Source organism: Oryctolagus cuniculus, chromosome 2, assembly GCF_051225735.1.
Source record: "Oryctolagus cuniculus isolate XC-2025 breed Fujian yellow rabbit chromosome 2, ASM5122573v1, whole genome shotgun sequence".
Classification (NCBI taxonomy): Eukaryota; Metazoa; Chordata; class Mammalia; order Lagomorpha; family Leporidae; genus Oryctolagus; species Oryctolagus cuniculus.
Genome location: NC_142868.1, coordinates 143,308,424 through 143,331,034, shown reverse-complemented (window position 1 = coordinate 143,331,034; position 22,611 = coordinate 143,308,424). Strand labels below are relative to the sequence as shown.

At 48.5% G+C, this 22,611-nt stretch overlaps 1 protein-coding gene across 3 annotated transcripts in view; it reads right to left on the bottom strand.

Moving 5' to 3' along the window:
* SERTAD2 (SERTA domain containing 2) overlaps positions 1–22,611 on the bottom strand; it is a 121,566-nt gene that overhangs the window by 5,901 nt on the left and 93,054 nt on the right. Inside the window, exon 1 of one of the 3 annotated variants that reach the window (XM_008254335.5) lies at positions 16,597–16,869. The exons of 1 other annotated variant lie outside the window; for it this stretch is intronic. The gene's annotated coding sequence lies outside the window, so the exon portion shown is untranslated. Of the gene's footprint in view, positions 1–15,679; positions 15,859–16,596; positions 16,870–22,611 lie in introns of those variants that run through there. One more of the 3 variants, XM_089327609.1, reaches the window with a different exon arrangement.

Here is a 22,611-nt window from a genome sequence, read left to right as displayed (position 1 = left end):
AACCCAAGTTTTTCCTTGGCTCGATTTCATCATACACAGTTATGTCTGAATGCAACTGGATTAACTTTTAACGTAATTTGCTCTGATTATAAACATTGATGTTGGGTCCTAGAGACATTTCATAATGAAATATCAACTGATTCCAGATATGTTAAACATATACATACACATATACCCATACATATATACATACACACTTGTATATTTCAAACAGTGACTTTGTGTCTTAGATCTGGAGAATTTGTAATGCACTGAATTTTTTAAAAATGTTTAATTATTTGAGTCACACACGGAAACAAACAGGTAAGACAGAGAGGAGTCCATCTGCTGGTTTATTCTCCCAATGTGTGGAACAGCTGGGGCGGGAGCCAGGAACTCAATCCAGCTCTCCAGTTCTCATGGAAAGTGGGTGTCAGAGACCCAAGTACTTGAGCCATCACCACTGCCTACCAGGGTGTGCATGAGTAAGAAGGCTGGAGTCAGGAGCAGATATGGGCATCAACCCCATGTACTTCAATATGGGACATGGGCTTCTTAACTAGAGTCTTAATCACCAGGACACGTGCCGGGCCCAAAGGTTGAATTTTAAAACCACAGAGGGAACTCCTACTCCATCTCACCTGCCACTCACAGCCTGGGCCGCATCCTCTCTTGCTCTGGCCTTAGCGAACACTGGTCTTCAGCTGGTTGTCACCTTCTGGAGAATGTCTCCAAGGTCACACTGACTCCTACTGTCTAAACACAACAGTCTCAAGTATTAGCCTTTACCTCCCAGACCTCACTTTCTAACCACTTCATTAATACAGTTGTCCTTTTGTTGTCCAGACCAGGTTCTAATGAAACCACGCTCTCACTTGTGCTACAACACGCAGAGATGTGTTAATCCTTGCCTCAATGCAACCCTCTCTTTCTGGTATCTTCATAAGCAGATAGTTGGTTCATAGTTACCCAGTTTTCCTCCTTAAATCTCACTTTTCTCTTACTGAATTGCTGCAGGTGATTGCGTGTGTCTCCCTCCACACCTCCACCGTCTCAGGGACTCTGCTAGGCACAGTGGCAGTCCCAGGTGAATAAAGTCTGGTCTTCAAGAGGCGGAAGAGCTCCTCCTATACGTCATCACTGGGACTCGGAGTCTCACCATAAAGAAGTAGGGCTAAGCAGAACAGAACCGTTACAGAACTTTCTTCCAGTGCTTGCTTAAAAGAAAGCCACACTGCCCCTCAAGGCAGACATGGAGCCTGGCATCTAAGTTCCACCTGGAGTGACTGGTTTCACATGTGTCGGTCCCTGAGGAGACAGATGAATATGGCTGCCAACTATCAATGTTAGAGTCAGTCTGAGATATGCTGGTGCTTATGGTGACTGGGAAGTTACTTGTAAGACTAACTTCCCCTCGTTTTGTAAACATTAAGGAAAGGGCTGTCAATCACTAGGACCCAAGACCCGTCCCATGACCAGCAGTTGTCAGAGGCAAGGAAGGTTATGATGGTGACAACTGACTTATCTGACCCGGCATGGGCCACACATATTCCCTACTGTTTAGTGCTAATGGTGTCATTTGTATATTCCTACCCAAAGAATGTGTGCTCATTTAAACTTGAGGGTGAATCTGAGTGGAGGCGGTTTCAATTCAATTTGCAAAACCCTTTCTACTTTAATGCATCAGAAGTGTTACCAGACAACTGGGTTTTGAAACTCATAGCTGTTCACAATTATACCATTTGTGTTTGCTTACAATGTACTTAAATACTTCCAGAAAAATTTCACTTTTGCCAAAGAGCTTCTAAGAGCATTCAGTTCTCATAGAAAGTTGTTATATGATCTATGTTATGTCACACTGTGATCATGCCAACACATTTAAATGTGTTTTTGAGTACACAAATACATGTATACTCTAAAATGTTTTTCAAAGTGTGGTTCAGGGAAGGTGCCTGGCTGTGAACTGTTATTGGTCAATGATGAGGTAACCAGACATACTCTATTATTTGGGAATTTTTACAGCAAATATAAGGAGTAATTGTATGTCTCCAAATCTAACTGTAAAATAGAGCTTCTTGGGCCAGACATCGTGCCACAGCAGGTTAAGCTGCTGCTTAGGACATCAACCACATCTCATATCCTCTGGGGTAGAGACTAGCCTCTGCTTCTAATCCAGCTTCCTGCTAATTACCCTGGGAGGAAGAGATGATGGCTCAAGTCCTTGGGCCCCTGCCATCCATGTGGAAGAAGTTCCGGACTCAGACTCCTGGTTTTGGGAGGGTCCAGCCCTAGCTGTTGCAGACAATTGGGAAGTGAATCAACGGATAGAAGATCTCTCTCTCTCTCTTCTCCCTTCCCCCTGTTGCTTTGCTTTTCACGTAGACAAAAATCAACAAACATTTAAAAGTGGAGTTTTCCAATTAAACATTATTTTTAAAAATGTGGCGTTTCTATTGTTTCCATCTTTGTATTTCTACTTTTTTCAAGTAATTATTTTAATGTGTTCTACAAAAGCCCATGAAAGGTTGTGTGTGTGTGTGTGTGTGTATGCGTGCGCACGCACATGCGGGTGGGGGAGATGGAGGCGGGAGCAGGGCAGGGATTTGGCCTAGCCGTTATGATGCCTAGTTCCAATACTGCAGTGCCTGGGTTCAAGCCCCAGCTCCCAGTTTCAGCTCCTTGCAAATGCAATCTGCAAGAAGCAGCAAGTGATGAGGGTTCAAGTAGCTGTGCCCCTGCCACCCATATGAGAGACCCAGATGGAGTTCTGGATTCCTAACTTCTGCCTTGCTCAGCTCTTGCCATTGTGGGCATTTGGGTAGTGAATAAGCAGATGGGAGATCTTTGTCGGTCTCTTTGCCTCTCAAAAATAAATATAGGGGCTGGTGCTGTGGCGTAGTGGGTAAAGCCGCCACTTGCAGTGCCGGCATCCCATGTGGGCGCAGGTTCAGGTCCTGGCTGCTCCACTACTGATCCAGCTCTCTGCAGTGGCCTGGGAAAGCAGTGGAGGGTGACCCAAGTCCTTGGGCCCCTGCCACACGTGTGGGAGATCTGGAGAAAGCTCCTGGCTTCGGATCTGCATAGCTCCGGCCGTTGCGGCCAACTGGGGAGTGAATCAGCGGATGGAAGACCCCTCTCTCTCTCTGCCTCTCCTTCTCTCTCTGTGTAACTGACTTTCAAATAAATAAATAAATCTTCAATAAATAAATATAAAAATCTTAAAATGGCACAGCAGTTAGTGGGCCCAGTCCTGGTTCTACTTCCATTCCCACTCTTCTGCTAATGTGAACCTTGAGTGGCAGCAGGTAGCAGGTGATGGCTCAAGTAGTTGTCCAGGGCGTCCATGTGGAAGGCCAAGACTGAGCTCTGGCTCCTGGTTTCTGCCTTACCCAGTCCCAGTTGTTGTGGGCATCTGAGGAATAGATTAGCAGATGAGAGATCTCCCTGTGTCTGTTTCTCTGCCTTTCAAATAAATAAAAAAGATGGGGGGGGGGTGGATAACATGGTCCCTTATCTTAAATGTGAACCAAAATACAAGTAAAAATGAATTAGCAAGCTCACTGTCACTTTTAATTCTTATTGGTTTCCTAGAGGAAAGGTAACGTGTACGTAGGATGGCATAGACTTTTTGAGTGATCAATGTAGAACTGTTTATACGTTTTTAAAAGATTCATTTATTTATTTGAAAGGCAGATTGGCAGAGAGGGAGGGAGAGATCTTTGATCTGGTTTACTCTCCAAGTGCCCCCAAAGCCTAAGAATTCTATCCAGGTCCCCCATGTGGGTGTCAGAAACCCAAGAACGCGGGCCATCATTTGCTGCTTCCCAGAATGCCCACTGGCAGGAAGCTGGATGGTCAGGAAGGGAAGGGGAGGTGGGACTTGGTCTCAGGCACTCAGATATGGAATATGGATATCCCAAGTAGAGGTTTAACTGCTGTGCCCCAACACCTGCCCCTAGAATTAACTGTTTTCAAAGACTTTTTACCAGAAGAATGAAAGGTGTTTTATCAGTAACATTTCCCTAGAAATAATCATTGAACTCATGGAACTCACTTATTTAAAAAGCATATAAGCCATGCAATTCTACAGGCATTTACCAGAATTCCCACAGCTGAAAAACCTGTGGAGACACTTTCAGAGAGATTTCAATACAAGAAGTCCCTAATTTCCAATGAGAATGGCCCAGCTGGTCACAGTGGTGTGATAATCCCAATGACTTAGGGATAGCCTGGTAAGACAGCTGCCAGCAAGGGGAGGGCGCTGAAAGGCAAAACCTACGAGCAGGAACTGCTCCAAGCACTGAACCTCGGATGCTCTGCAAGTGTGTACATAAGGACCCCTGATGGAGCAAGTCTCAAAGCAGGCTTGCTTTCATTTCTCTATTTTGTACTGGGAGACAAAGTGGTCTCCACATACCCAGTAAGATTACAAAACACATACAACACTGATCTTAATCCCATTTCTATTTCAATTGCAATAGAAAGGAATAAAATGCAATGTAAAATCTACTCCACATTGTTGCTTAAAATAGAGGCATGCCCAAAGTTTGCTTAACACGCTGCAGTAACTTTGCAATTAGCATGGCCAGGAGAGGCCTCCAACATTCAGCGCGGGGAAGGGTAGCGAGCACTCTCACTCTCAGGGCTTTGTATAACAATTTAAAGAAGAAAAGCCCAGACATGCCCTTGACAACCAGAGGGCAAGAAGCCAGACCCTGCCTCTATGCTGGGCCTGGCTCTGGCTGCTCAAGTCCAGGGTGGGCAACTCCACAGCAGCCCCTTTTCCTGAGGCACTGTGAGGAAGTAACAATGGCTCTTTAAGCCCACGATGGGAGCGGCACGTGACCTTTCAGAAGGCCTCACCAGGCCTCATCCCCGAGACAGGGGCAGTAGCAGGAGCTCATTAAGGGCTCCCAGGGAACACTGGGGAAGGGGCCCGCCTACTAGGTCACCCTGGGGCCAACACCTCATTCTGTCTCCTGCCTGGCCTTGGGAAGACCCAAGCCCAGAGCCCTGCCTTCTGTGCAGTTTTCCAGACAGTGGCCCAAAGGACCCTGAGCTTCAGGGCTGGGCTAGAGACCCCCAGTCCTGAGGCATCCAGTGGGTGCTCCCTCCCACCCTGCCTACCCCTAAGGGGCCTACAACCAACCAGAGCCACCTGTTTATTGAATATTCATGGGCTCTTCAAACAGCTTGAGATCCAACAGCTCCTTCGCGGGGAGGATGGGAGGGAGAGCACTGCACAGCACAGACCTCAGGGTTGGACAGCTTCAAGGCGGCGCCTGAGCTCCAGTCAGAAGGCTCTTCTGCCACAGCCTCCCTCCTCCTCTCAATGGAGGGCAAGCAGCAGGCTCACACGGGGAGTGTGCACAGCACACACAGCTGGGCCCCACCAACCTGCACTCCCGGCAACTTTTCAGGTGCTGCTGCCCCGGGGACCTCACTTACTTAGAGAACCACGATTTCCTCTTTCCCATGTCCTCTCTGAGCTAAAGGATGTCTCTACTCAGTTCATCCTCACTGGGACGGTCCTCCCGATTTCTGTCTACACGGAGTAGAACAAAAAGGAACAGACACCATTTTGATGATGGCTACTGACAATGTGCAGAATTAAAGAGTTAGACAGTGAGAGAGACAGAAAGAAAGGTCTTCCTTCCGTTGGTTCACTCCCCTAATGGATGCCACGGCTGGCGCTGTGCCGATCTGAAGCTAGGAGCCGGGTGCTTCCTCCCAGTCTTCCATGCGGGTGCAAGGACCCAAGCACTTGGGCCATTCTGCACTGCCTTCCTGGGCCACAGCAGAGAGCTAGATTGGAAGAGGAGCAACTGGGACTAGAACCTGGCGCCCCAACCAGGACTAGAACCCAGTGTGCCAGCACCGCATGCGGAGGATTAGCCAAGTGAGCCACGGCACCGACCTGAACCTCAGTTTTAATGACAGAACTCAGCCTCTCAGACGGATACACCAGACCCCACCAGCACAACCCAACCCTTCCCATGAATGCAGAGAGGGCTTATGCCCAACATCCAAAAAGGAACTGACATGGCACCAATGTTTAAAAGCACAACACTTCATAGCTTTTTTCAGGCACTAAGGAAAACACACACACACACACACACACACACACACCAAAACCACAGGGTGAGTATTTGGCCTTGAGGATAAGAAGCTCATGCCTCCTATCATGATGCCTGGGTCTAACACCCAGGGTCTGGCTCCTGACTAATGGGCACACTGAGAGGCAGCAAGCATGGCTCAGGTGATTTTGGCCCCTGCTAACCAGTGTGGGAGACTAGAATTCAGTTCCAGGCTCTCCTCTTCAGCCCAGCCCAACCCAACCCAACCTGGGCTGTTAAAGGGCATTTAGGGGTCAACCAATGGATGGCAGCTCTGTTTGCCTGCCTCTCAAATGAAAAAATTTTTAGAAAGAAAGGTAATTCAAACAAAGTGAATCAAGAAATATTTAATTCTATTCTTCAACTTTATTTTTTTAAAGATTTATTTATTTATTTATTTGAAAAGGAGAGTTATAAGAGAGAGAGAGGTCGTCCATCTGCTGGTTCGCTCTCCAAATGGCTGCAACGACCAGGGGTGGGCTAGGCCAAAGCCAGGAGCTTCTTCCAGGTCTCCCATGTGGGTGCAGGGGCCCAAGGACTTGGGCTATCCTCTGCTGCTTTCCCAAGCACATTAGCAGGGAACTGGATTGGAAGTGGAGCAACCAGGACTCGAACTGGCGCCTGTATGGGATGCTGGCACTCAGGCTGTGCCATAGCACTGGATTGTTTTTCAACTTTAAAAGCTACTGTCTCTAAAACAGCCTTTTTTAAAAAAAAAAAAAAAAAAAAAAAGAAAGAAAAAAAAGATTTACTTATCTATTTGAAAGGCAGAGTTACAGAGAGAGACAGCAAGCAAGCGAGAGGCCTTCCATCTGCTGGTTTACTCCCTAGATGGCCAAAATGGCCGGAGCTGTGCTGATTCAAAGCCAGGAACTTCCTCCAGGTCTCCCACATGGGTACAGGGGCCCAAGGACTTGGGTCATCTTCTGCTGCTTTTCCAGGCAATAGCAGAGAGCTGGATCAGAAGTGGAGCAGCAGGGACTCGAACCGGCTCCCATATGGGATGCCTGTACTGCAGGCGATGGCGTTCCCCAGTATGCAACAGAGACAGCCCCTTAAACAGGTTTTAAGTTCACTTTTAATGCTGTCTGAACTGTCAAAATTGTGATTTTATATAAAATCTATGTCTGCAAACCACCACTCTGTCATACACACACACACACACACACACACGCTGTAACCTTCACCCCATCTCTCAGTCACCAGGGCTTCCTGGCAGTCAAGAGCCTGGGGCTAGCCTCAGGGAATTGTGGGAGGCCTGCACCAGGAGCCCTCCCCAGCCCACCTCAAAGGCTCCAAGCCAATCACAAAAGAGATGTGGAAGTCTGCCTTATGGTTGTACCTAATCCCTCACAAACAAGAGTCCCAACCCAAGACAAGAAAAGTCCCTCACCACCAACAGACTTCCCTGCTTAATATGCAGAGAGAGAGAAGTTAGGCTTCAAAAGATCTCTGAGAGGAGAGGGGCTCAAAATTGGTAGCTTGGTTCCAATTTCTGAAGAGAGGAAGTGATAGGGAAGGTGTGTCTGAAAGATGTGTGACTGAAAGTGACCAGGCAGCGGTGGAGCCACTGGCACGCTCTCACAAGGGTGTGCTGTTAGTACGCAGGTGGCTCAGAGGGAGGCACTCCTGGAAGCCTTCACGTCCACACACCTCAAGGCCCTGCTGGTTCATGCCCTCCATACACTGTCAAGAGCCTGATCCAACTTCCTTTCGCAGTAGTAACAGGACTAGAAATTCAGCGGTGTCCTTTTTCAGACCTACGGCAGACTTCACAATTAAGCAACTTGCTGCTTTAAAAGTCAGCTATGTGAAGGTGGCTACAGGTGGGCCTGTGGGGCCCGGGGAGCACAGTAGAGGCCGCCCCTGGCTTGCAGGCTTCAGACAAAAACAAGTTTTTAAAGACCTGAGCGGGCACAGCTGTCTGGGGAAGGGCTCCTCACTCCAAGGGCAGTTTTCAGAGGCTGTCTCCCTGGTCTCACCACTCTGCTGGTGGAAGCGGCCAGCAGCGCCCATGCCAACACTGAAACCATACGCTCGGGTCTCTGCACTGACATCAACCATTCAGAGATACGTGCACACACACGCGCGCACACATGCAGCCCCTCTTTGGAAAAGAAAGGCAGCAAAGGCTGAGGAGAGGCCAGCGGGGGCCGTTTCCTCTGACACCCAGTGCCGCCAGTACCCAAGGCTGTGGGTGGAACCGTGTTCTTTCTGTTTCTTTTGAGGAAGGGGGTGGAAGAAAGCAGCGCCCATGGCACAGTGAACTGTGTGCGTGACAGGCAGGCTCCCGGCCCCAGAGAAGCGGGCTCAGAGCTGGGCCACAAACTGCTTTGAGACAACTTGGGAAAGAGAATATTCTCCTTCCCCTCCTTCCACATACTGGCCTTCCGCCGGGTGGTTGGAAGGGAGAGGCGGCTCTCAACAAAAGGGTGTTTCCCACCAGCCGGGAGGCCCGCCTCTGGGGAAGGGCTCTTCAGAAACCCGGCAGCTGGGCAGCTCGCTCCCGGGCAGGAAGGAAAAGCCCCAGCCTACTTCCATGGGGGTGGGGTGGGAGATGCTGGCTCAGACAACTTTCACGACGGAGCACTGTGACCCCACCCACGTGCTCAGCACCCGACAACCTCCCCACCCCCACACCAGGGAGCACACAAAAGCCACCCTGGGGAAGGTGATGCTGGCGGGGTCGGAACAGGAAGCTACTACAAGCAAGAGGGTCTCCGCTGTCCCTCCTGCAAGAGGGTGCAGGGCTATGACTGCCCATGGCCCAGGGAGTGCCAGCAACAGTGGCAAAGCAGCCCCAGCTTCCAGACACACAGGGTAAGGGCTCGGCCAAGACAGCTAGACAGCAAGTGCTGCTAACCCCTAAGCTGCCTGGGGTCAGAAAGCGTTTTTTTTAAACGCAAAGCTCATCCAGGGTTTTGGAGGTGCCCACAGTAACACCCATGCTAATTGGTAAGTAAGACAAAGCCTCCCCTAACAAATCGGCAATGTAATTATAAAGCCAGTCACTAGAACAGCCAGTTACCCGTGCTCTGGGAGACTCTGAACCTGTAACCCGACACCACTGTTTGCAGCCGGGTGCCGAGGGCCCAAGCCTCCCCCGCCGACCAGGCCAGGCCCGCGGGGCACCGCAGCCGCGCCTGGAGCTCAGCCCCTGCAGCTGCACGGAGACCCACAGGACGACCCTCCTGGCCTCCTCCTGGCAGCCTGCAGGGAAACTGAAACCCCGCCATGTCAACCTCCAAGTCCACTTCAGAAACAACGGCTCTGACTGTACGCGGCTGTTTTCTACAGTTCCCATTTTAAGAAATTCTAGCTTTCTCTCGCAGAATTTTTACATGCTTCTATAAAACTGAAGACAATTCCCAACACTGGTGGTTTATCAAATATGATTCTTTTCTCTGGAAAAATGAAAGAAATTTTAGAGATATTGATAACTAAATGCCATTAGTAAACAAGAGAGAGGAGAGGGGATATTTCACATCACTATTCCTTACGAATTAATTACGGTCTTGTCAGCAAACATTTGGAAAGAAAATCAGGCACTTTAGACTAAATATCAAGTTGTGTAAAATGTTTCTAATCTCCTGTCTTATTGGTACCTCTGCCAGCAGGGAGTTTTAGGTCTTAATCTCAGGTCTATGCAGCCACAGAAACCAGTCACCTTCTCCCAAGGACAATGGAAATGCTACCAATTCTCTTCTTTTATTTGAGGATTCTGGCTAAACGACTGCACACCTAATTAAAGTTAAGGTTTAGTAGAACCCGACAGTTCTGAATTGGAACTTAACAAACACATACATCAAATATGAGCTGATGCTTTGTACTCCGGGAAGGAAAATAACCCTGAACATGTTGATGGAATACGACAGGCAAAATGTCTGTGGCTGTCGATGCTGGGCGACCAGTACAAGGTGACGCACTGTACTCTTCCTTTTACTGTTCAGCATGTTTGGAATTTTCCACAATAAAACGTTTAAACTACGACAAGTCAATACAAACCTTAGAAATTCTATGAAATTAAAAAACAATCACAATAAATTATTTGCACATTCAGTGAGAACCATTGTACTCATTTTAACTGCTAGATTTTTGCACAGAAGAAAGCTATCCGTGCTCCAGGTAAACAAGCCACGTCCAGCACGAGTCAGAACTCCTTTACATTCTGACAGACGCAGCACATCCACAAGGGGGCGCAGCAGAGTAACAGGCGGTGGGAATGCCTTTCTCCACTGCAGTTTCCAGCTACACATCTCTCAGAGCACAAACATTCATATCCAAGACTGCTCCCAAATTCAAGCATCTAAAGGACAATGCTGAAGAAGTTTGGAGGCTTGCCAAGCACAACCCAGAAAGGTTTTGTTGCATGTGTATAAGTAGCATTGATGTTTCAAAAACCATGGTTAAAATCCCTGGAGGATTCCTGAAGTGAGAACACGCTCACACAACAAACACAAACCCATGTGAGGAGAAGATTTGGAGAAGCCAGCAGCTCAGAATTTCCAGTGCGGTTTCTAAAGTGGACTCTGAACCACACAATGGGTCTCCAGAATTTTATAGCAGAGAAGCCTTCACTAATCCCACTGCTTTTAATAATAGTAAATTACCTCCATTCGGGACAGATACCGCTGCGGGCAGTTATTTGGGAAAACCCTTCATAAAGGACGCTGGGAGGAGCCATTTAATTGTAAAATGTAGTGCAATTAACCTTAGGGAGATAATGAAGGGAGTTACTGTGTAACTACTTGCTGGAATTCTCTCTATGCAAATTACAAGTTCAGATTATATGATGTTGTATGTTCAATAGCAAGGAACACAACAGATGAACTATTAATTGTCACTGTTTCCATTTGAAAATTGGTAATTGTGAACATATTTATATATAATAAGGGTTTAAATTGTGATGCTACTTCCTAATAGTTCAGGGCCAAGAGTCCCTCTTCAGAATCCTGAATGTGAAGCTTCCCTCACGTTAAAGGGCAGGAATCCTCAGACGTGAGCGACTCTCCCCAAAGATCGCGTGCCGCCCTCATGAAATATGCCTCTCTCCCTCCCCCCATCCCTGGGCATAATGAAGATATTTTTTCTCCCCTATTTATAATTGGATGAGATTCTGTTTTCAATCCTCCTGTAGCATCTTTTCCCCAAAGATACCTTGTTTTTCCCCTCACGCTAGAGACCCTTAACAAACAACGTCAGGAAAAAATAAAAAAGGCCTAGGCTGGAAACCAGAGGTTTTGCCAAAAGTGTATAACAAATTTCCCTCCCTAAAGAACATCTTCAGTTACATAAAACAGGAAAATGTAAGTTTTTAGAATAATTCTGTGAAAAATTAAATTGCACCTTAGTTAAAAACCAAAGGTTGCCTCCTAGGTTTTATGTTTCAGTCAACTACTTGCCACTGAATACAACCAAGGAATAAAAACTACGTATGCTACAGCAGGAAGTGCTTCAAGTGTTTCTTAAAAGCTAAAAATTAAAAACTGATCACACATTCAAATTTGTATGCTTTATTGGCTGTGAAAGATCACTTAAAATATTCCCAAGTACAGAATATATTTAATCTTTTAACTTCTACATGTAGTCTAAAGAGGAAAATTGGATGTTATTTTTTCATTCACTTAGTAAAACAAAATAGTGTATGGCTTAAAACTAGATTCCTTAAGAGAAAAATATCACATTTCTAAAACATGGCATGAGCACAAACGTTGTATGGGATAATAGCCATGTACTTAAGAGACACATTGAAGGGAAGAAATGACTATTCCAATATGGAAATACCTGTCCTGCGTAAGTACCCCATATGCTCATAATGTTTATTTTAGTTGCCTATAAAGATGACGCAGGCTAACGATAAGGTTTTACAAAGACAATTTAAACTTTATATCTTCTACTTGGATAATTCACACAGTAGAAAAAAAGCAATGAGGATACAAAAGTTGAGGACAGCAAATGATACTTTGTAAACATGGTGGCCACCTTCCTTTTTAAATAACTACTTTGGGGCTCTTTTGAGATAAAAAGTATTTCTTCCCAAGGACTTCTGGGTATTAATACTGATGACTCACTGAACTTTAAGCAAAGTCATTCAGTCAAACACAATCAAAATAATCCGAGGTCCCTGGTAAATGTAAGTAATGTTTTTAAGGAAAGTACTTCTCAATCACTTTATCTTTGGTTACCTTCCGGGCTCCTTATAGGAAACCCCCAACCTGCCCAGCTCTCTATTTTAAAAAGCACTCTGTATTTTAAAACTCCTCGGGAAGAGACCACCAACAGGCCCCCAACAAGGGGACAGGTCCATCATGCCCAAATTGCTCTGCCAAGATGGCTTTCTGTGACAGCCTGGCACCCAAAGGTGTCCCCAGGGCCTCACTCTGCAAAAGAGGAAAGCAACTGGAATCATCTCTTCTAAAACAAGTTAGCTGCTCTGGGGATACAACTTGGCTTAGGCCCCCTGAGCGTGGCTGGAGTTTTATGCCTGTTCTGTTGCAGAGATGGCCTTGGGACTTTCAGATTCCCCGAGCTTAACTCGGGCACCTCTGCACCAGGGCGGGGCGCTCCAGCAAGCTGGCTCCCAGCCCCGGGAGCTGTGGCATGGCCCAGGATGATAAGCCGTGGGACAGGGAGGCTGGCGCACAGGCCAAAGGTTCATGCAGCAAGGGCCTTCTGATTACTGAGTGCACATACTACTTCAGCTCCGGAGGGCTCACGCACAGCCCACTGTCAACAAGACTGCGTCTGGGTACGTGTGTGGCCACATGAACAATAAGATACAGACACATGTGCTGTCCCAAAGAGCCAGAACCCTCTCCTTTTGCTATTCTATGAGACACTCCTTGGAAGCCTAAAAGTGTTTGGTGTAGCTTCTCCTTTCCAGCTAACCATCTATGAAGGCTTCTAAAGGAAACAAAGCTTGAGAACGGGTTCCTCTCACCCTGCACACTACAGGCTCCTGCAAAGTGACAGACAGTGAACGAGCTGGAAGAACTTCAGTTTGCTGCTACTGGAGTTTCCAGAGAAACAAAGCTGCCTTTGGGCACCCCAAACTTGTCAGACCTGCTGTAGCAGTCGCGTCCTCCCTCCCTTCAGCCCCCGCCCCACGCATCCGCATAGCTCAGGCCACTCTCACTCGGCGGAGGCAGGGCCAGCTCTGACCAGGCAGGCAGCGTCAGCGTGGAGTGGGACGAGAGCGAGCGAGGAGGCCGGCTCCACTCCGCACAGCAAGCTGCAGGAGGCGCAGGACGCCCCTTAGGTGATCCTGGGTTTCCGCCACAGACCCATCACATTGGGGCACTTGCTTCACTAAGCCTGGCAGGCATCTCCAACCAGGTTCCAACAAGAGACAGCTCTGCAGCCCCTCAGACTCCAAGGAGAGTAGAATTTCCCAGAGAGCTTGCACTGTTTCTGGCACTCGTGGAAACCAAAGGGATCTGTTCTGTCCTCTCAGAAGCCACATGTCTTACGAGACTGTAGTGTTTTCATTTTGAAATTTTGATTTGTATGTCAAAGAACATTTCTACACAGCCCAGCATGTTTTTGTTTGTCTCATGATCTTTGAGAAACAAAACAAAACAAAACAAGGCATCTATTTATCACCCAGAATAGGAATGTCGTCTTACTGGGCTGACATATGCCATTCACAGATTCATACAAAGAATGAACTGCCGGGCAGTGCTAATGGAGAAAGACACTGCTGTACACAATGAGTGATGGGCGCTTGGGGGGACAGTTCTGTTCACAAGGACTTCCCAGCATCTGCACACAGGGGAGGTGTTTGCCTCTAACACCAACAGCCCTGGCTGCTTCAGACAATAAAAAAATAAATAAATAAATAAAAGCAAAAAAGACTCTCCAACTTTGGTTAGTAGCTGCTTCCTTCGAAAAGATTAAAACGAAATTAAACCTACACACTTCCAAACCAGAGTTGTAGCTTGTGTGTTCCGACACATTGTTACAGGAGTAATTATTAATGACAGGTGGAAAGTATTTCGTTGGTGCATATGCTGTGGTCACAGCAGTTGTAGGTTTTCATGTTCTTCTCGTTAGTATTAATCAATGGAAAGACCTACGAGGGCTGCGGTTACCCGCTTGGGAGGCCATTTTCACTTGAACTGGAGCTTGCCCTTTGGTGCCTTTAGCATACACCTGATCTTTGGACTTCAGTAATCAGAGACAGCTGCTCCCTCCCCCTACTCCTGCCACTAAGCTATCTCCTATGGGATATGCCATGACAGTAAAGACATTTCTGTAGCCATTAAGTTTAAAAATTCTACAAGTGAGATAAAGTCCACATTCCTGAACATCATGTTTATTCGTATCTTGATACACAATATTGACCAGGTGGTCTTGCTTCTGCTGCTGGGAATGAGACACAAAATAAAGCCTCAGATTTTCACCAGTCTCTTTCACAGTAGCAGTAGCAACAACACAGCAAAACAAACCTCCAGAAGACTCTTGCAGAGCCTTTACCTCTCTTAGTTACTAAATTATAAAACATTTTGATGGCAGATAAACTTGCAGTGTTGTGACTTTCATCCTGCCAAGGGACCACTGCTCAAAATACCAACTACATGAAATCTGTCCTGTTTATAGTAATAAAAATAAATAAATACTGGATGCTGTAAGCTATCAGTCACCACACAAACCTGAGTTTAAAATATCAAAATATATGCTATTGTACTGGGATCATTATTAATAATGATTTAGTGTTGTAGCAACTCGGTAAAATTTATATTTCAGCATCTCAAATGAATTTAAAAAAAAAAAGCTTCAAAGAGGGGACAATTCAGCTAACAAGTGCAAGCACTGCCTAAATCCGAGTGAGTACCTTCCTCTTCGTCCTTTAAGGAAACAAGTCTGAGCAGCTGTTACCCAAGAAGCTGTGACACTCGCCTGACGCTGAAACTGTTCCCTAGGCCACCTGCTGTCTACACTGGGTTGCCATTATAAGATGTGAGTTCTCTCCTACCTGTCTTAATGAAGTGAAGTACAGAGGCAGGTGTTTACAAAAGGGGGTGGGGTGGGGCTGGGGGGCTGTCAAATACATTTCATGAGGTTTTTCTCCTGAGAGCAGCATGTCTCATGGCTATGCACACTTTAATTAGCAGGGGAAAGAACTTGGAATTATTTTAAAGGGTTCCAAACTGGATGAACAACATTCACAACTTTATGTTAACACCTAAAGCCTCTAAGAAGCTATAGGAAAACTTTCCTTTTTTTTAAAGAAATTGATAAAATGAACAGGAAAGCAGACACCCACGAACGCGTGACTCTTGCTGGGGCCAGAAGCTGGAGGTCTCTGGGTGGGTGTCTGCATCCTGACTGCACAGCCCCGCATGCTGAAATCAGAATAGCCGGCTAGGAGCGGGGGAGGGGAGCTCCCAACGCGCCCGGACCTCCGGGGGAGAGGGCAAGGCCCCGCAGGGGGTCGTCAGGCAGGCCCCCGCCCACGTCACTCTTGACTTGGAACACGCAGGGCCTCGGTAATCCTACCGGTGGCTACAGGGTCTTCACACACACACTACGGACACTGGAAATCCTAAAGCGTTATGTCACGAACAGAGTTCGAAACCACTTACTGTCCTCCGCGAGGCCGCCCGGGGCCGCTCAGTTCGATGCCAATCCACGCCGCGGCGGCGTGCGGCCGGACGTCTCACCCTGCCGACTGCCCTTCCCCGCTCGGGGCCTGTACAAACTTCACTTTCTACCTCTGCCACAGCCCGGCGTGCAGGCGAAGTAGGACTCCAAGTCCAAGTGATTTTCTGTGAAACGTAAACCACCCCTCACACCCCAGTCGACGGCGACCACCCCGGCTGAAGGTGCAGGCACCGTGCAGCCGGGCCGGGGGGCGGCCCGCCGAGGGCTCTCCCCGCCGCCGCGGCCCTCGCCCGCCCCCTGCCCCGCGGCCCGCAGTCGGCTCGGGACAGCTGGCTGCAGGGCCAGGCCCGCTCCCTGGCGGTCACAGGCGGCGACCACGCAGATGACTCGCAGGTTTTCTAACTTGAGAGAGCAGCGAGACGCCAAGTTCTACACACGGACAGACCCACACTCCACTCGCTGGGGCGCGGACGGGAAAGTGGATGGGGAGGGACGTGTCTAGCAATAAACACACCGGGAAACTCACAAAAAGGCACTACGGCAAGTTGGATGCCAGCCCGGCCCCGGGAACTCAAAAAAAGTGAAGCCGCCCGTGAGCCAGCAACCCGAGCCCGGCAAGTCCCGCACGTTCACAACAACGCGACCGCGACCGCCGCCGCCGCCGCGTACCGCCCGCGGGACGCGCTGCCGCCCCGCGCCGACCCCTGCCCGTCCCTTCAGGCCGGCCGCGCGCGCCGGACTCCCCAGCCCTCGCCCGGGGTCCGGCGGCGCCAGGGGCACCCTCCTCGTACCTGCCCCGGCCCCGCTCCGCCCCCGGGCTCTCCCGGCCGGGCCGAGTGCCCACACCGCCCCCACCCCGAGGATCCCCTCCGCCCTCCGCCAGCGCCGGGGAACTCACCACATGCAGCTCCACCTGGACTAGCGCATGGGGGGAGGGGGGTTTCCGCCCACTCCTCAGCTACGCCCGCTCCATGCGGCGTGCCCGGCGCCGGGGAGGCGAGGCCGAGCCTAGGACTCCGCCGCCGGGAGCATTATACAATGGTGGCGGCGGCAGCGGCGGCGGCAGCGGCGGCGGCGCGAGCGGCGCAGCCCGGCTCCAGCACTCGCCGTGCGGGAGTGACGTGCGGCTGCGAGCCTCCTGCGAGCTCCGGCCCCGGCGCCAGGCCCCGCCCCGACCCCGCCCAGGCCCCGCCCCGCGGCCCCGGGAGGCGCGATAAATGCGGAGCCGGCCGCGGCCGCGGAGGAGCAGGAAGGGGCCGGAGGGGCGCGGGGTAGCACCGCCCACAGCTTCCCTCGCAGCCGGCGCGGCACCCTCTTTCTCCTCAGGAGAGGCTGAGGTAGAGGAGGGGACTGACCCGGAGCCCTCCGGCCAGAAGACCAAGGAGGTCCCCAGGACCCACCCTCCCAACGGGAGAACGACGAGGCGGCTGTGACAAAGGCGGCGGCGGGCGCCGCGCGCGCAGCTCGCCGAGTCGCCGACCGCAAATATGACAGGCATCTGAGCTATTCGGCAGCGCGGGCCGGTCAGCGGGCCGGGCAGGGTCCCCGCGGAGGCGAGGGCCGCGGCTTACCCCGAGGGGCTGCCTACGCCGCTGGCACTGGCCCGCTCCCGCCCCGGGACGCGCGGAGGGGGTCCTTGGGACCGGATGGGACCCCCGCTGGCGCAGGGCAGCCGAAACCCTTTGCGCGTGCGGTGGCCTCAGCAAGTCCACAGTACTTTGGGAACCGGGCAGAGCCGTGGTGGCCAGCCCGGGGGAGGCCAGGCTCGGAGGCGCAGGGACGTGGGGTACGAGGGTGCCGGTTCAGCCCCTAAGTGTTGTGCCCTTGGCCTTTCCCCGCCCCTACGAAAGTGTGTGCTTGGAACTACTTAGATTCAGTACAGCGCTGGCTGGCAAGGGGCGTGTGTGCGTCTGATGGTGCGATTTGAAGAGCCTCAGGAAAAGAAGCCAGGGAGCCAACTCCACTGGAAAACGAATGATTATTTTTAAAATCGCTTGGCGCGATCAGCGTTAAGATGTTACAAAAGTAATTCAGACACCTTAACAGTCTGGCGGCCGCCCCACTCAGTATCATCTCGGGTCACTTTGGCGTTTAATGGACCACTCTATCCGTTATATTTAAGGATAATAAAGCTTTAAGACCTCACATAAAGGTGATTAGAAGTTGTTAACATCAAGACAAACTTAGATCTATTCAAACCTTTAAGTAATGAGTTGTTATCAATCAAATTGATGATCTTATCGAAATTAAACTTAGACTAAAGTCTTGGGAGAGGAGATGCTGTTTCTTGTTTGAAGAGGAGTAGAAAAGGTTTTTACAGGCCTTTCCATGCAATTAAAATCTTTACAGGTTTCTTTAGGTGTAACTAATGCCTGAAGCTAATGATTTGTAGATCTCTTTGGGAAATTTCATTATAATGTATAAAACATTAAAAATTGTCAAGTAGTGTTCAGCAGCCCCTCTTGCAGGTCTTGCTTAGTTTGTGCCTGGGTGCAAGTTTGTGCCTTGCTTAGTTTGTGCGTTCATGAATTGAAGTTAGCAGAAAGACTTGCAGAGTTTTGTGGCTGCTGCTGTTTTCTAGCAAATGGACTACCAAATGTTGCAGTGTTCCTGCACAAAAGCACTAAATTCAAAGTGACAATCTGTTTATCTCCAAAACACACACCTGTTCTGAAGAACAGTTTGTGCATGCTCAGTAAAGGTTCTTGGAGGGCAACCTGAGTTTTGGGATGAAATGGTTTCCACCTCTTCACAGTTAATGAAGGCAGTAACTTAACATGGACTCACAACTCCTACTCCACTCCCTCCACCCCCATCAGAGTCTGGCATCTCTCACCAGCAAGTTAAACCATGAGGCGACAGCCTCAGCAGCTGCCCATGTGGTCCAGCACCAGGTGGTTACCCTCTGTCCCCCTCCTTCTAGCCCAAGCTTGGTCACACACAGGCCAGCACTATTCCTGCTCAGCCCTGGAAATCCAGGTCTATTTGGATAAGGAAAGGCGCTCACTGCCGGTTTTTTTTTTTTTTTTTTTTTTAAGATTTATTTATTTATTTGAAATGTAGCGTTACAGAGAGGCAGAGAAAGAGAGAGGTCTTCCTTCCGCTGGTTCACTCCCCAGATGGCTGCAATGGCTGGAGCTGAACTGATCCGAAGCCAGGAGCCTGGAGCCTGGAGCTTCTTCCGCTTCTCCCACATGGGTGCAGGGGCCCAAGGATTTGGGCCATTTTCCACTGCTTTCCCAGGCCATAGAAGAGCCGGATTGGAAGTGGAGCAGCCGGGACTTGAACCAGCACTCAAATGGGATGCCAGCACTGTAGGCAGCAGCTTTACCCATTATACCATGGCGCTAGTCCCTCTCTGCACTTTTGAAGTCAACTTCCTTTAGTATAAAATGGTATGTTTTTAAGATTATTTATATATTTGAGAGGTAGTTACAGACAGAGAGAGAGAAAAACAGAGAGAAAGGTCTTCCATCTGCTAGTTCACTCCCCAAATGGCAGCAACGTCCAGAAATGAGCCAATCTGAAGCCAGGAGCTAGGAGCTTCTGCCAGGTCTCCTACATAGGGGCCCAAGCACTTGAGCCATCTTCCACTGCTTTCCCAGGCCATTAAGAGAGAGCTGGATTACAAGAGGAGCAGCTGAGACACGAATCCACACCCACACGAATCAGCACCCACGAATCAGCACATGGGATGCCGGTGCCACAGGCAGAGGCTCAGCCTACCATGCCACAGTGTCGGCACCAATGGTATGATTTTTAAAAAATTATTTACTCCTAGGAAATGAATGGGAAATGCTTAGTGAACACAGAGGTTTGGTGTGCACTCTTTGGGACATTTACAAGCCCATTTAAAACGCCCCTAACTCAGAGCCTTATTCAGAATTTAGTTTCTCTCCTTCCCAATTTCAAATAACTTCAGAACAGTGATAAGAAATGAGGCCAGCCCTCCACATGTAACTATCAGAAACATATCTGGGAAGAAAATGAAACATTCCTTTTCTAAACTCAGAACTGTGATGGTAAGTTTATAAATGCTCATGGGTTTAATTTCAGAGGCGTGCTGCTCGGCATCACTGTGGTTCTGGGTACCAGTTTACACTTGGCCGCTTCTCTGCTGAAACTTTCTGGGCTCTCACATCTTACAGACTAAGTACACCGCGGCACTAACTGAAGGCCACTTTTAGCACTTGATTAGCATGCACCAAAGAAACAAGGAACAAGCTCGATATATAAACCAAGAGAGACTTCAAAACAGGCTTCAAATATCACTGAAGTTTTCTTCTGCCTTTATTATACTTTATCTTTCAGGTTTCACCCAAAATACTAGCAATATTCAGTTATCTTTATATCTTGCAAATATTGGTTTTGGTTTGATGGCAAAAAAAAAAAAAAAAAAAAACCCAAAAACCTGATAAGTGTTTCAGTTGTTAAACTGCATAGAGCCAATTGGGCTATATAATCTTCTCATGGAAAATACAGATATCTTAACTGTAAATTTCCCATTCACTGATAAATTGAAGATAATAAATCTTCAAAATAAAGTTCCGGGAGTCACATCACCAAACTGATGACCAAGGAGTCAATATGGGAAACAATGATTTGGAAAATCAAACATTCTCACAAAGACGGCACAGCATTTTTCAGCCATTAGCAATTTAGAACTTGATTCTAGGGAAGGAGCAAGTCCATTCATTTCCAGCTAACTCTTCTCTGTCTCTGCATCCTCTTGCTCACACAGGTCACAACTCACACAAGTCAGAAGTTCAATGCCAGTGAAGGGTCCCCTTTGCAGAGCTTTCCATGTTGTGTAAGTCACCTCACTACAACCAACCCTGTATCCTGTGTGAGACACAGCTTTTTCTCTTTTGAAAATCTGAGAATATTTAAATATGTACTTGGAACACAATCTTAATGATAATATTTGAAGAAAATGCTTTTAAAACCATTTTCTTTCGTTTCAGCATTTTTGGACCAGTCCCTTTTAACCATCACTAGAGAGGATGGTTGCCATTAGCCGTAAGTTTCCTTCCTTTTCCATTTGCTACTATTTTCCATTGAACAGATTTTTTTTTAAGATTTATTTTATTTATTTGAAAGGCAGAGTTATGCAGAGAGAGGCAAAGACAGAGAGATCTTCCATCCACTGGTTCACTCTCCAAATGGCCACAAAAGGCAGGGCTGGACCAGGCCGAAGCCAGAAGCTTCCCATGTAGATGCAGGGGCCCAAGGACCTGGGCCATCTTATACTGCTTTCTCAGGCCATAGCAGAGAGCTGGCTCAGAAGTGAGGCAGCCAGGACCTGAACCAGTGCCCATATGGGATGCTGGCATCACAGGCAGCAGCTTTACCCACTAGGACACAACTCCAGCCCCAATGGGGGAAAAAAAATTTGAGGTCCATAGAAATGGAAAGACCTTACTTGGTGACTCTAGTGTCTGTTCCCTTTCTGCCAGATACTACTCCACTAACACTGGCGGTTGCTTCTCAGAAACCTCTCTCCTTGTCCCCAGTTCTCGGCACAGTACTACCTGTGGGCCTCCACACTCTGACTGTGTACTTCTGGTCTATAAGCCATCAGCTGTTCCTGAGCTGGCTGCACTTGACACACTCAGTACTTCTGGCTCCCACGGGACATTTCAGTGAGTGTTGGACCTCATGCAGCCCCTGGAGCTTTCTTGTCCCCAGAACTACCTGGGGGAGATGAAGCATCTTGGACTAGGAGTTGGGAGATCTTGCACAAATTGATTACTTACCAATGATGCATCTGTGACTTTTTAGTTTCTTACTCTGCTATGCCCCGATTTCAGATCAGCATGGGTTCTAGTGAAAAGAGCTTGGGGCTGCAGAGTTGGGAAATTTCGCATCCAGCCCCAGAGCCACAGTGGTCAAGGAGGCTGAATCAGAGCCCTGGCATCACCGAGTCTGTTTCTGCACCCAGCAAAGGGAAGCACTTGGCCTCAAAGATTTCCAGAGCCCCTTTGCAGAGCCAGGAGTCTTGGAAAAGATGATTACACGGTGACCACCCTCACGGAGAGTTTTAGTCCTAAAAATAAATAAATTTAGTCCTGAAATAAAAAGTTTTGTAACCTACTCAGCTTGCCTGGAAGAATAAAATCAAGTTCACATCCACACATTTCTAAATGAAAGAATTAGAAATACAAACAACAATGATATGCTGTCTTCAATCAGATGTTGTTTTTCATGGGCAGACGATGAATCTAAACACTCCGATCCCCATTCTACTGGCCTTGCTACCCATTATGGTTCCCGTCACCTGGCTGTGGCGTCTGGAAGTCCCCCACCCCCAAGGTTGACTAGGCACTTTCCTATGGGTCTGCTTGTTTGCTCTCAGTAAGGCCTCCCCGAGTCAGAGGCAGGGCAAGGGCTGCTACCCCCTCTCATGCAGCAATAAACAGAGGCTCTGAGAAGGACCTGGCAGCCCCACACTCCATTCTGTCAAGCTGAGTCTCAGGGACGAAGCAGGTGCAGAGGCTGCAGATCTAGCATTCATTGACATTTTCTGCGGAAGTCAGGAGAGCAGAGTGTCCTGAGAAGTGAATGAACTCCCACGAAGGGCCAACCAATGCTTTACAGCCAGGAAAAGCACAGTCAACCTATAGATAACAACTGGACGGGGCACTGTGCCAGACACTGGGGGTCACTTAACTCATCCCTGGCCTGGGGTCATGGAATAGCAACACTTCCATTTCTTCTTCTTCTTCTTCTTTTTTTTTTTTTTTAAAAGGATACTAAAAAGTTTATTTAGAATTTCGTAAGAAAGTAAACAGAGCAAACCTCATTGTATCAGGTGTATTTTGGTGCACAAGCATCATAAAAGATAAAACAATACTGTCACATATCTTTTCTGTGAGTCTTTTTTTTTACTTTTATTTAGTAAATATGAATTTCC